Source organism: Aptenodytes patagonicus, chromosome 2, assembly GCF_965638725.1.
Source record: "Aptenodytes patagonicus chromosome 2, bAptPat1.pri.cur, whole genome shotgun sequence".
Classification (NCBI taxonomy): Eukaryota; Metazoa; Chordata; class Aves; order Sphenisciformes; family Spheniscidae; genus Aptenodytes; species Aptenodytes patagonicus.
In genome coordinates, this window is record NC_134950.1 from 32437370 (window position 1) to 32450537 (window position 13168).

At 45.7% G+C, this 13168-nt stretch overlaps 1 protein-coding gene across 1 annotated transcript in view; it reads left to right on the plus strand.

The window, feature by feature from the left end:
- The first annotated feature begins 488 nt into the window (after positions 1-488).
- The window catches only part of PAG1 (phosphoprotein membrane anchor with glycosphingolipid microdomains 1), a 116766-nt gene continuing 104086 nt past the window's right edge, over positions 489-13168 (plus strand). Inside the window, exon 1 of the mRNA XM_076329496.1 lies at positions 489-532. The gene's annotated coding sequence lies outside the window, so the exon portion shown is untranslated. The remainder of the gene's footprint in view (positions 533-13168) is intronic.

Consider the following 13168-nt stretch of genomic DNA (forward strand, 5'->3'; position numbering starts at 1 on the left):
CTGCGCTCCCCGCTGCTCGGGGGCGGCCGAGATCCCCCCGGGGCCGCCGGCAGCGCTGCAAGGCGGGCAGCCCGGCGCCGGCCGGCGTGCCTCCGCGGAGCAAGGGGATGCGGCGGCCGCCGTGGCCCCGCGCAGCCTCCGCAAAGGCGCGCTGCGGTGCGCGGGGGGGCGCGCAGGGGGCGGCGGGCCCGCGCTGCCCGCCCGTGGCGCCGCCGCCGCCGCCGCATGGGTCGCCTCTCGGCGCCGGGCGCGGGGACATGCGCAGTGCCGCGCGCCCGCCCGCGCCGCGCTCCGCGGCCGCGCTCCGTCCCTCTCCGCCGCCTCCCCCCGACCCTCCTGCCGGGGGAAGGAGGGGGGGGAGGGAGGGAGGGAGGAGAAGGAGGGAGGGGAGAGAGACGCGCCGCAACTTGCTGCGGCTCCTCCCTCCCCTCCCCTCGCCGCTGCCCGGCCCCTGCGGGCTGCGCTCCGCGGGCAGCGCTCCGCGGGAGGCGGCAGCCCCGGGCGCGCCTCTCCGCGGGGCCGGCGGCTCCCGGTGAGTTGGGGACGGTGCGCGAAGTTGGCGTGTCCGTGTTTTGGGGGGTGGGGGGTGGGGTGTGCTGTCGCTGCGGGCGCGGGTCGCAGCGCGGCTGCGGGAGGCTGGCGGCGGGGCCGCCGCAGGGCTGCGGGGCTCGGGGCGGCGCGCACCGCAGGGCTGCCCCTGTCCGGCCGCGGTCCGTGCTGCGGGCGCGGCGGCCTTTGGTTATTTGGGGGATAATTTGGCCGGGAGCGGTCACAGGTGCAGGGTACGGTCCGAGGCGGGCAGGATCCGGCCCCCGGCTGGGGTTATTGTGCGTCTTCCCGGGCGCAGCGCGCCGGCATCCCACGGCGGCGGGGCTCTGCGCGCCTCCCGGCTCGGACCGCTGCGAGTCAGCCCCTTAACTATATTTTCATTCAAATCCTATTACATGGTGACAGACTCCAGTTTGTTTCGCAGTGGCATCTGCTCTTGGTCTTGGAAACTCTTTCAGAGGAAGGGAGCACCAGGGGAGAGCAGGGGCTGCTTTTCAAAGCCTTTCGAAGAGAGCTGCACGCACAAATTAGTCCTAACGCATCGCTTGCCGTGTGTGCTGCTTGGAGCATTTATTTCTCTTAGTGCTTCTAAGAGGGGAAAGAAAAAAACTGGCAAACGGTCATACCAGAAAGTGGTGTAGCTTGAACGTTACATACGCTAATGGACCCAATTATCTAAATAAACAAACATAGTGATTTATAGGTGTCTGAACTATAATGCTTTGAATGATAGAGCTCTTTAACCTTTCTTTCTAATCTGTCCCTCAGAGATTTGGTTTTAAGGAGAGTAATATATCATCTGTGGTGCTGAATACTTGAGTTGATTACATTTGTAAAAGGAATGGCCTTTGAAATAATACTGAGCCACTAAGCAACAAATGCAGAGAGAGAGAGAGAATGAGCGAAGATAAAATTTTGGTAGAAAAGACTTTTCCCCTTCCTAGCAGCCGTGCTCGATTAACTTTTATCCAGAGTTCTTGTTTTATTAAATTAAACTTCAAAAAAATAAGTGCGCTGTGTGAAACCAGAAGCAAATCCTCCTTAGTCCTCTTGAAGTCTGTCCGTGTTGCAGTTAAATGACGATCGGAGCAGTCTCTGTTAAGAGAATTTGCAGAAGCAAGCACTGCTAAAGATACCCGGTAGGTAAATGGAAGTACTTTGTTGTTGTATTTGTTTCTCTTAGATAATACAGAAGTAGAAATTTCAAATTCCAGGGTTTCTTATTTTACATCTTTAAAAATTTTGCCCTGAGGTGTGCAGCTTCAATATAGCTTCCCTTCCCTTACTGGAAAAGTGATTGATTCAGGTGTTAGCTTATTTAACAAGGGCCAAATTCTGCAGCCTGTGGAGCACCTCCTGCAAGGGGTGAGTGTCTTTAGCCCTCACTGAAAAAAAATTGAGTACAGTATGCCGCAACATCTTGCAGGCCTGAAATACAAGAGCAATTTTATCTTTAACCAGTTTTTCAACACAGGATTTTATTAACATAAAATCAATATTCAGGTCAGCAATGGGGATCTGCAACTTTCGAATGAGAAGCTTGTCTGAAGGCAACACGTTGCTCATTTGAGTAAAGGTTGTGGGATATGACACTCAGCAAGCTCACCTATCTTTTGTTCAGTTCCTTTTATGAAATGTCATTTAATGAGGAAAAGAAACAGGTAATCCATTGCATTTTAAGGCACAGTGCTCCTCATAAGCCTCATTGCCAGGCACTTGAATGTGAATGTGGCTTTAGATCATGTATTGTGTACAAATGACTGCTACTAGATAACTTAAGCTCTAAATTTATCCTACTATTAAAGTAATATTGATCAGAAAGTGGCAACTGGTTTTCAAGTCCTAAATAAGAAATGCTCAATAATCTAGAGCTAATTTATATTTTAAGAAGCACTTTTCTGAGGAATCCACAAGAAATGCAATTGAGTTTTCCTTACTGGCTGTGCAGTGGCATTTAGTTAAGGAACACTCACTCTTTCCTGGGGCGGTGTGGGCTTCATTGACACACAGGGGTTAAATCTGTTTATCAGCTCATTGATGTTGATGGTAAAGTGCTGTAGAGTGCAATGGCTGGAACAGGACACGGTCTTTTTCCTTCCAGTAAGGATGGGGGTGGAGAATGGAGGGGCTTTTTCAAAGTAGTTCCAACACTGTATCATTTGTAACTGCAAAATATAATGTAAGAATAAGATTAATAGACCAAGAAGGCTTGAAAACATTGTTTAACACTTAATTGAAACAATAAATCATTCAAATAACATTACCCAGGCTCCTATAGTGATGCCTCTGCTTCCAGGTGTTGAGAACGGAGCAGATTTCGGGCGCTAGGTGCAAGGGTAACTCAGCCCCAGAGTGGCGGTGGGAGCACAGGCATGTTGCAGCCTGGTGGCCATGCTGTGGCTGGGAGGGAGCCCAGGCGGCGTGAAGGGGCACAGCATGCTGAGACTCACACCCACCTGCGGGTTGCCAAGCTAGGACTGAGAGAGCCCCCTCACAAGTTTGAGTGTCTGCTGAATGAATGGCAACTGCTGGCCCAGGCCCCGCGTGGAGCCGGCAGGGAAGACTGTGCTGGATGAGGCCCTGGTTGTACAGCCTGTAGCTTGCAGGCAGGCTACCCTGGCTGCTCACTGCCCATCCCTGCATCCCAAGGATGCTATCAGTTGCAGGTCTTAACACTGTGTCTAACAAGGCCAAAAAACTTCTGCTCTGGTGAGCGAAGAAGTTCAGGATGGCTTCTTCCTTGGGAAAATGGTGTGTTTCTAAATGTTCGTATGATCAGATACTGCTTATGCTGCTTACATTGATTAAAACATGGAAAGGGCAAGCAGTGCGCACTGATTTGTGTAATACTGCTAGTAATAAACTCTAGATTTTGAAATCACTGTGCATTCATGCAGGCTCTTGGAGGCCCTGTAAAATCTTGCTACGCAGATGAGGAAGCTGAAGCCTGGAGATTCAGCTGCAAATTTATGGAAGGGAGTTGAGATGCCCTTCCATCTCTATCCTGGTATCCTTCACGCTCTGAATTGCCGTGCCGCGGCTTCTCCGTAGGTCTCTCACAGGCACGTGTGCCGCATCCATGTCGCCTTCTCCCCGGCCCCTCACCTCGCGAAAACCCCGTGTGCCTCGCAGGCAGCACTGTCCTGCTCATGAACCGGGGTAAATACCAACCCGCAGGTGTTCGGTGACTCACTCAAGGCCCCAAGCTGCAAACCCCTCCGCAGTTTTGCTCTGCTTTTCTTCTGTGGTGAAGTGTTTTTTACAACGCTGTGCCTGCAGTTACCTGGGCTGGGGAAGGCAAGCTGTGGGTGGTGGGACCTTCAAAGGTTGCTCCGGCAAAGGTACACCAAGCACAGCTGTCAGGTGAAGATGATGAGTGATGGGAGGCATTCCTTCGCTTCGTGGATGTGATATAACCAAGTTTTAATTAAAGCAGCAGCGGTAGATTATTAGGGCAGATAAATACTGCCTTGTTACAGCCCTCTTGGGTCGTATGTAAGCAGTATTCGTTTTAGAAAGGATGAATGAATAGTCAGTGTGAAGGATAAAGATCAGCATTGTTAATCACTCTGGAAATCTTCCGTGGGAAAGTGTAAACTCACGAGGAAGGATACTGTCCATAAATGTGATTTAAATATTTACATAACGTGGGGATAAAATTTTGATATTAAAGGCATGCAAGTACCAAGTCACGTTTGGGTTCCTGTCGGAGATAACTAGGATTTGTACAGCTGGGGTTGGTTGGTGGTGGGCTTGTATTTCTACATAATGCTTTGCTAGCAGTTATGAAGAGCTCTTCTTCAGTACACTGTGAAAAAAATTCAACTGTTCTTGTCAAAGTGCAGATAAAAAAATTAGAAACTTGGGACACTACATTTGCTTAAACTCGTGTGCTTCAGGTGGGGTTAACTTCTGGTGTTCCTGGGTAAGCAGTGTGCCAGTTGCCGTAATCTAGGCTAGGGGAATGGTGATTGATCATCCACTTAAAGTTTGTGGCTGTTGATACATCTGCAGGGTGAGAAAGACTGACTCCAGGTGGGAAGAGGTGGGGTTTTTTCCCCCCCATAAATAACTGGAAATGGTAGGAAATGTTCCTGTTCTGATCCTTGATTTCTTAATTCTCACAAAAGTTTCTTTTGTCCTTTTCCAGCTCTCAGAATGTGGTACAACCCTTGAAAAAAAATCTGTGTGCTTTCATGTAAATGCAATGAGGATGAGCCTTTGAAAACATATCTTAGCTGATGTTGATGAATAAACAAACTTGGCCAGAGTAAATCTTTTCATCTAACTTCAAGAGCCACACTGTAATGAAGTAAATATAGATGTACTTAATGGGCTCCTTTCATCCAAATACATAACAAACCCTCCAAAGTAATGCAAACAAATCTAAAATGTATTTCTAAGTGGCTTCTTTTTTTTGGTACTGGAGCAGTTTAGTCTAGCCAGGCTAGGATGGGAGTAGAGCTTGCTCCCGGAGTTGTGGAGGTGCTGGGGTGAGTGCTGAACTAAACAGCTCTTCTCCTGCAGTTGTTGTGCAAAAAAGGCAGAAAGTGCTTGTTCCATGTGTGGTTTAAAACACTTTATTTGATGAGCTTCTCCCTGAACTCATCCCTTTGGAAGGCAACTTGCTGATGAGGCGTCAAGAGGCAGGGGAACCTGCATTGGCTGCTGTCTGCTCCCCTTCAGCCGCGGCCTGGCTCAGCACCCCATTGCTGAGCCCAGGCTGCACCAAGAGCACGTCTCCAAGCGCAGGACGGCTGGCAGCCCGCCTCAGGGGCAGCCTGCGCATGGCATGCCAGCGCTCGGCCGGACGCTAACGTGCCTAGGAGGCTTGCTCTGCAGAACACGTCGTGGTGGTGCCCCAGCCTGGTTCCTGGGTTCACAGAGTACTTGAATTTGGTGTTAAAGGTGGCCTCAGGGCCATTGTGACAGCTGCTGTAGACACAGTCATTGAAGTATGACTGCAGCGGTGGTGTTGACTTTGGCAGCATCTTGTTGGTTGGAAGCTGTGGGAAAGAGGAGCTCAAAGAACAGTTGTGCAGATCTGGACGTTCACTGCGTGACAGTGGATTTGGTTTCATTTCGAGACTTGCAGGATGACTGTTTTCAATGGCAGCATTTGTAAATAGATTAATGACTTCTTGTGGAAAGCGTGCCTAGCAAATACAACTGTTTGGTTTCACTGTCCTTGCTTCATGAAGAAGACCAATGTGTAATGTTTGTATTTTCCCTATCACAGAAAGAGTCTTTGGATCTTCTCTTTAAAAAGCACAGTTATAAAACAATTTACTTTAAAGACAAGTGCTTTGTTTTGAAAAGGATAAACCCTGTTTTGGAGAAAAAGACCATAACTTGGTCTTATCTTCTCTTAATAGGAAAAGTTCAGGTCCATTTCATTCCATTGTGGAATAAAATTCCATTCAAAGCTGGGTGATATGCTTATAAGAGTTTGAATATTAGACTATTTAGACAAGTATGTCAGCATAATTACAGAAATTCTTCAGTATGAGCTTTTTCTTTGCTGAGATCTCGATGAGTGGGAAATACTATAAAGAATTATTTCTGTGAGTGTTGGAGGAATTTTGTGAAAGAGCTTTAGATCTAGCAGACTGTTGTACTTTAAAAAACACAACAGTGATTTACTAAAGTCCAGATTCAAATCACTATTTGACGCGTTGAATACTCAGACATCCAATTTAGCTAGTGTCTGGTTGTGTTGTGCCATGTGTACAGAAGTGAAACGTATTAAAAACCCTCTGAAACAAAATCTCTTTGTTACTCTGTGGATCGCTCACCTCTTCCCTCCCGTGCTCGTTGTTCTCACAGGCGAGGGGGAAGAAGGAGGCGCTGCTTTAATGAAGGTGTACGTCAGCCTCCACTGCTCCTTTCAAAAGGTCACCCAACTAAACAGTGACAATGAAATGCATGACAAAAGATAAACATTTTATTGTCCTACGGAGATATGTGGCATTGCAGTGCTTTAGAGGAACCACTTAGCTGCTATACTTAAGACTTCTTTTCATCTTATCATAGAAGCAGTGCCTATGATGAATTACTAATTCAATTAAAATTTTGCATCTAGTGCACGGCAGGATAGGACATCAATTTAAGGGCCATTTGATGTGCAGTGCCAATTACAACTGTGATATTTGGGCTTGATCTTTCAGGATTTTACTGCGGTTAAGTATCCTTGCTCAAACTGTTGACTGCAATGGGAGAAGTCTTTGTGATCAGTGGTTTCTCAGTTGAGGAAGGATTTGCGTGATTGAGCTCCTGTTTACCAGACATTGAAGTGTAGTGATGAATTTCCTTTCCTGCAAAAAAGAAGAGCCGTTCTACTGCCCACTGACTTAACAAAGTGTATTTGAGTTGATCTAACAAAATCTCATTTTAATGGAAAAAGTGTCTTAATGTAAGATCAGTTCATCTTTCTGATGACTTGATTGCTTTAGAGTTATTAGCCAAGTTCTGTAAGAGTCTTTAAAGTTGCTAATACTTGCTTGCAGTTTAATAGCCCTAACTATTGCTAATGTACAGGAAATGTTCAAATCAGATCATTGAGAGAGAACCCTAACAAATCTTACAGCTATTTTAATGTGAGGTTTCAGATGTTACTCTTGTTTAATTGAAAGGTGAATGCTATAAAGGCTCTGTCAGTCTGCTGTTTCCTGATGACGGCACTTTCTATGGCATAAATGTAAGTCCTAGAGCACTGATCCCAGCTTTCAGCTCAAACTCTTCCTTTTTTACCTGGCAGAAGTGTGCATCTGTGGTGTTGTCTGGATTTGTGTCTTCCAAAAAAATACTGGTTTCAATCAAATAAAATGAGAAAAATTCTCTGAAATAATAGTCACATTCTGCCTGATATTGGAGAAAAGGGGGCCTTTGCTCCTTCTTCTAGAAACCAAAAGATTAAGCTTGCTTATAAAGGATTAACAGACCTCTCTTCTGTTAATTCGTAGTGGTGTAGTCGAGGTGCCTGATTCTACATCAGTGGAAAATCCATTATCAATCAATGGGAATTCTGCAGCTGAAGCCAAAGGGATTAGAGACTCGTCGTTGGGAGTGACTGAAGGAGAGAAAGACCTGGATATGCTTGTTGCCACATGGCTGTGAGCCACCATTGGAGTGTGGCCACAAAAAATGGCAAAGGAAAATCTTAAGTTGCCTCAGGCAGGCTATTTCCAGAGATGTATGAAGGGGTTAGTGCCACTTGTACAGTACAGGCTGGAGAGAAACCTTACCTGGGGTCCTGCTGGTAGTGAGTTGTTACTCATGTCCAAGCAAGATGATTTCAGAGTGGAAGAGGTACACAGAGAAACATGACCTGAAGTCCTCTTCTAGGGATTGTGCCATGGTGGGGAAGAGTTAATGAGGAGGTCAGATGTGCAATGGGAGCAGGAGTTAGGAAGAGCAGTGGAAGAGAGGCGCAGATTTGGGGGTGAGGGGTGCAGAGGAGGACTGGTGCCTACACCACGCTCTCTTACCTGCTGCCACTCAGGCTGCCACCCAGGGACGTTGGTTTAGGAGACTGGAGTGTAAAGGAGATGCAGGAAGAAATTGCTGAAGAAATTGCTAAAGAATTTGTTACTGATGGTGTTGAGGGTGATATCCTAACAAATCGCACTGCCTGCAGAGGTTTCTTCCTTTAATAAATAATAGCTGCTTTTCCTTCTTGTAGGGTGCATAGACTGACATTCAGACTGTTAGAGTCTGCAAACTATAAGAAAACCTGTGGTTCCACACTTACTTTAGTAAGGGATATTCACCAAGCACATTCTGAAATATAATTTCACTTTCTTCTGAAATGCTGTCATAGAGCTTAGCTTAAAAGTAACTGTGATCCAGAGCCTCATTGTGGTGAAAAACATGGTGTCCATGACCTCTGCTGCAACATTTGGTAGGTACTTTTCCAGGGATGGAAGCTAATACATCACAAAAAACTATTCAGAGTAAAAATTACACTTTTTACAATGATTTGGTAAATGTCTTGATCTGTTATAGTAGGCAAGATTGTGTCATTTAGTTTGGCAATTACAGAGATTAAATTAATTTCATTTTCCTTTACTCTTGTTAAATGCAAAATAATTGAGCACACATCATGGAAGGTTGGGGCTCTCTTGTTTGTAGCTTCATCATTTATTCATCTAACACATTAGATGAGAGGCTTTATAGATTGGCTTGCCTAAGGAAAAAGAAGAAGAAAATATATAAAGGCCAAACTAGATATCTGTATTCTGTCTCACCCTTTGAGGTACTGTCAAGTATTGCCTCATTTTTAGTACATTTTCTAAGAAAGGAAACTGATTTTCCCCCAGAATGGTAAATTGTCACCTAATGCTTAAATAGTCTGAATAAGCTCATGTTCGGATAGGCAAGGTCGCTTGTGCAGTTCCTGCCCCTCACACTCTTCATGTAAGGATCTAACGTTGTAATTGGGCAGGCAAAATAAACTACAAATGAGCATGCTGTAAAAAGGTATGTTTTGGCACTATCTTGACCATCTTAATTGACTGTCCTAGTTACAGGAGGAAGCCGTTTGTGACGTGTGCCTTCCCCTAATTTAGCCTTTTCAGAAAATGGTATTGGCCTAATATAGGCAACGGTGCAGTAACAGCTCAGTGGTGGCAGAAGTGCTCTTCTTTCTTACCTTTATGTAGCTGGAGGGGATTTGAAAATTGGATGTTTCTCTCTGCCTCTGCAGCTCCAAGTAGCCCCGACACTGCCAGCCATGGATTAGTGAAATAAATCCGTCACGTTCATAGTGAAGTGGAAAGTATAAAGAGCATTTTCTGCCTTTTTTTTCCCTTTTTAATGTGTCATTTGCTAGCTGGCTCAGTGACCTCCATTTCGTGACTCTTGTGATGTGACTTGTCACAGAGCTTTTCTGTGTGGATTAATTTATCACTCAAGGGCGTAGTAGCACGTGACATTATGTGTGTGGACCTGAGGTAAACAGTTACCTATAGGCCACCTATAATGAATCTGTCCTTCAAATACTATCTGTTAATGAAGTTTGATTTTTTTATATGATTTTCTTTCCTTTTTGTTTTATCTCTTTTCTTAACTGCGTCCTTGGTAATCAAATGGGATGCACACATACAGTCACCTTCTCATGCTGCCAGTGTAGCCAAATTTGGAAAAAAATATTCCTGGCAATTTAGTACATGAAATTTGCCAATGCATTGGGAAATGTTTTTTATGCTAATTGTGTAGAAGTATGGTACAACAGTTCAGTTTTCCAGGGTATCTTGGTGGATAGTCTGTCAAATCTTTTAAATTGTTGTTCCAGTCAATTATATTGACTGAAGTGAAAGCAAGAATTAATCTTTTTTTTCCATTCCTAACTTGAAGATTTAATTTCATACTCTTGATTTACATTTCAGTATCAATTGTGTATTTTAATTTGTGTGAGTGAACCTTGAAGCCCTGATTCAGTTGTGACTCCATCTTTAATTTTGCCTAACAAGTCCATCTCATTTCTGAAAAGCACATTCACCAGGAATTGATCAGTGTTAACAGTCGGGTAAATGGTAGGGAAAGAAGTGATGTCTGGGTCTGGTTACAGGAGTGCGTTATGCTGTGGGGTCTGACCAGTTACGATGGAATTGATAGATGCTGGTTTCCAGGTGACTTCCGTTATCATCCTCCTCAACAGGTTTAGTTAAAAACAGCCCTAAAGAAGTACTGGAGAAAGCAATCTAGCCCAGAAGCAGAGGATTGATTTCCCCCCAAAATGGGAGGTCGTTATTATGAGGAAATTAGCTAAATTATTTACTCGGCAAAGCAGGCAGCCAGTAACTCAGCATTTATGTGTTTCCCATTTATTCAGCACTCAGGCAGTGTGCCCAAATAGCGTGGTGCGGTTGGTTCCCGACAGGCACATCAACACCTGTAGTTGGCCTGGGAGGGGAAGCCTGGTCTGTGAAACAAGTGATGGGACCCCCAAACTCCCGTGGGGGTGGCCTTGACAGACCTGCCTGGCCATGTCCTGGTTTCCAGCACCTGCAGAGATGTTGGCAGGGGAGGGCAGGTGCCAGACCACGGACCAACGGGAGTCTTCTCTTAGAGGTTTTCTGGAGGTAGGCAACCTGGGGGTTTCATCCCCAGCTGTGGACCATGGAGCCTGGAAGTGCTGGAGTCATCCAGCACCATGGAACACAGCTCCGTGCAGAAGCGAGGTGGCCCAAGGAGGTGGTTGTAGCTACCCTGGGATGCCACAGCCCTGGAGGTTTGGACCTCATGGTTGACAGTCTGGGAACCTGGAAACCCTTGGTTGATTTTTGTCACTTCTTTGCTTCTCCCAACTGTGGGAATTACTGAAATATTAGTTCTTGGACAGTGGTAAAATTAGCACGAGTTGTCAGTTTTAATCAGCAGTAAATAATGTTTTATTCAGGAAATGCAGTAACCAAGAAAACTAGGCAGAAAGTATGTGCTGCAGTGCTGTGACTCCCTGGGAAGGAGAATTTCCAAGATTTTGCAGTTTCTGTGTTCCATGCGGCATGATGTGTGCCCTGCTCCACAGAGCAGTAGTACTTTCTATATTAAGTATTAGCCTGTATACTTAATTACATTGATGCTTAAAAAAAGCAACAGCTTTAAACAGAAAAGGCTTCCTTTCACTGGAGTCTAGAGGAATAAAGAAAAAAAAACCCTCAGGAATTTCTGTGCTTAAGCTATCTGTCAATAGATAGTAATGGGTTTTCTGAGGTGTAACTCTGAAATGTTAGTGTTCATTTAATAAAAATCATGCTCCCTGCAGTTCATCAGCAGCTGGCACTTAGAAAGACTGAATTCAGAAAAAATAAGTGTGAAGATTGGTGTAGGTGAATGACCAGAGCTGAGAGATTTATACCTTTTAAACACCTAGCTACCTGGTTTTATTAACACTCCAGTATCTGTGATGTGTGTCGGTATCAGCCTGATTTTATGCAGATTGAAGCAAGTTCTTGCAAAAAAAATTAGTGCTATTAAGTCAGTCATATGCTAAAGAGCGAGGTTTCGGTGGCAGGGAGAAGTGCAGTGCTGCTTTCTCTTCCTGCAACTGGTGTTTCAGTTTGGCAGTAGAGGGGTGTTGTGGCTGAAGGCACGTGCTGCAAACTTAAAACTTGCCTTTTTCTCACTCTCCTGCATGATGCTCTGGTGGATTTTTGTCCCTCAGCCCTGGCAGTTCGATACAGGAAAGCGTTAACTTCCAAAAGCATAGTCTGGCAAATAGGTGTGTACCAAACTTTAAATTAGGGGATGCTGATACAGTGCAGATTGTAAAGTGGAGCTTGTAGGGAGGATCTCGCCAACGTGGGATTGAGGACCACAGGTCAGTTATATGCTGACAGAAGAGTCTGAATTCTGGTGGGGCAGCTGTACCTGTGGCTGGCCCCATCTGATCAGCGCTGTGTCCTGGGGATGTCACCTTTGGCCCTGCTATGGAGAGCAGCTAGGAGGTATCTCGCATCCAAAATTTGAACAGGTGAGTGGGAGAGACTGGGAACAAGGGGAAGTGCAGAGCCCTGCCTCTGTGGGGGAACAACCCCAGGCACCAGTATGTGCTGGGGGCCGACTGGCTGGAAAGCAGCTTTGCAGAAAAGGCCCTAGGGGTCCTGGTGGACACCGAGTTGAACATGAACAGCAATGTGCCCTTGCAGCAAAGAAGGCGAGTGATGTCCTGGGCTGCATTAGACAAAGTAGGATTCTGTGACAGCACCAACTACACTCTTAAGTGGCTGTGCTGGATGGGTGGTAGGACCACCTCTGTGCCACCTTCTGTGCAGACAGACTTTTTTTAAGAGAGCCTGTTCTAAAATAACAGTTCTCTAGTTTGTTCTTTAAAAATTTGAAAAAGATTCTCCATTCTCCTCTGAAAAAAGGATATCAACATATTCTTGGCAGCTTATGTCTGCATCCTCAGTTCACTCCCGCTTTTTCACCTTCATCTCTTATATGCTCCCTGGATTGTTCAGCAGGGACGCGGTATCTGTCATTGTCTCCTGTTCCTGCAGGATGTGTGCAAAAGAGCAGTTATTTCATCTCTGTTCTGACCATGTATGTGAAACATAAGGAAAAATCTCATTCTTGGCAGCAACTTGAGCCTCTAAATGTTGGACAAATACTGCTTATTGTGCAAGCCTCTTGTCTTGCTATTTCTAAGTATTTCCTGTCCTTTAAAGCCTGGTTCTTACTAGCTCCATTTCCGAGCCATTTGTAGCTAGCATCGTGTCCCATGTGCCTCCATGGAATAGCAGACGAGGTGCTGAGCTTAGCTGTTGTACTAATGGGCCTTAAGCGGTATCATATCCTAGACTTAAGGCAGGAGACTTTTATCAACACAAGCCTACAGAGAGGCCTTTTGTTGTAAACCACAACGGTACGGTGTGCCACTGTGTGTGTTCCCTCCTCCTGGCGAGTTTCTTCCTGGAAACAAACCCCACCAAATGTGCTGCTTTTTATGCACGCGGGAGCAGTGGAGCTGTTATCGGTGACCTTAGCCTTCTCTTCTTGGCTTGCAAGCTAATTTTGTATTAATTACAGGCATAGCTTTAATCTTTGACAGTGGAGCAGCAACAGTAGAGTTATCCTTTGACTGTTGATGTCCAATTTGTTTCTATCCCCTGACTCT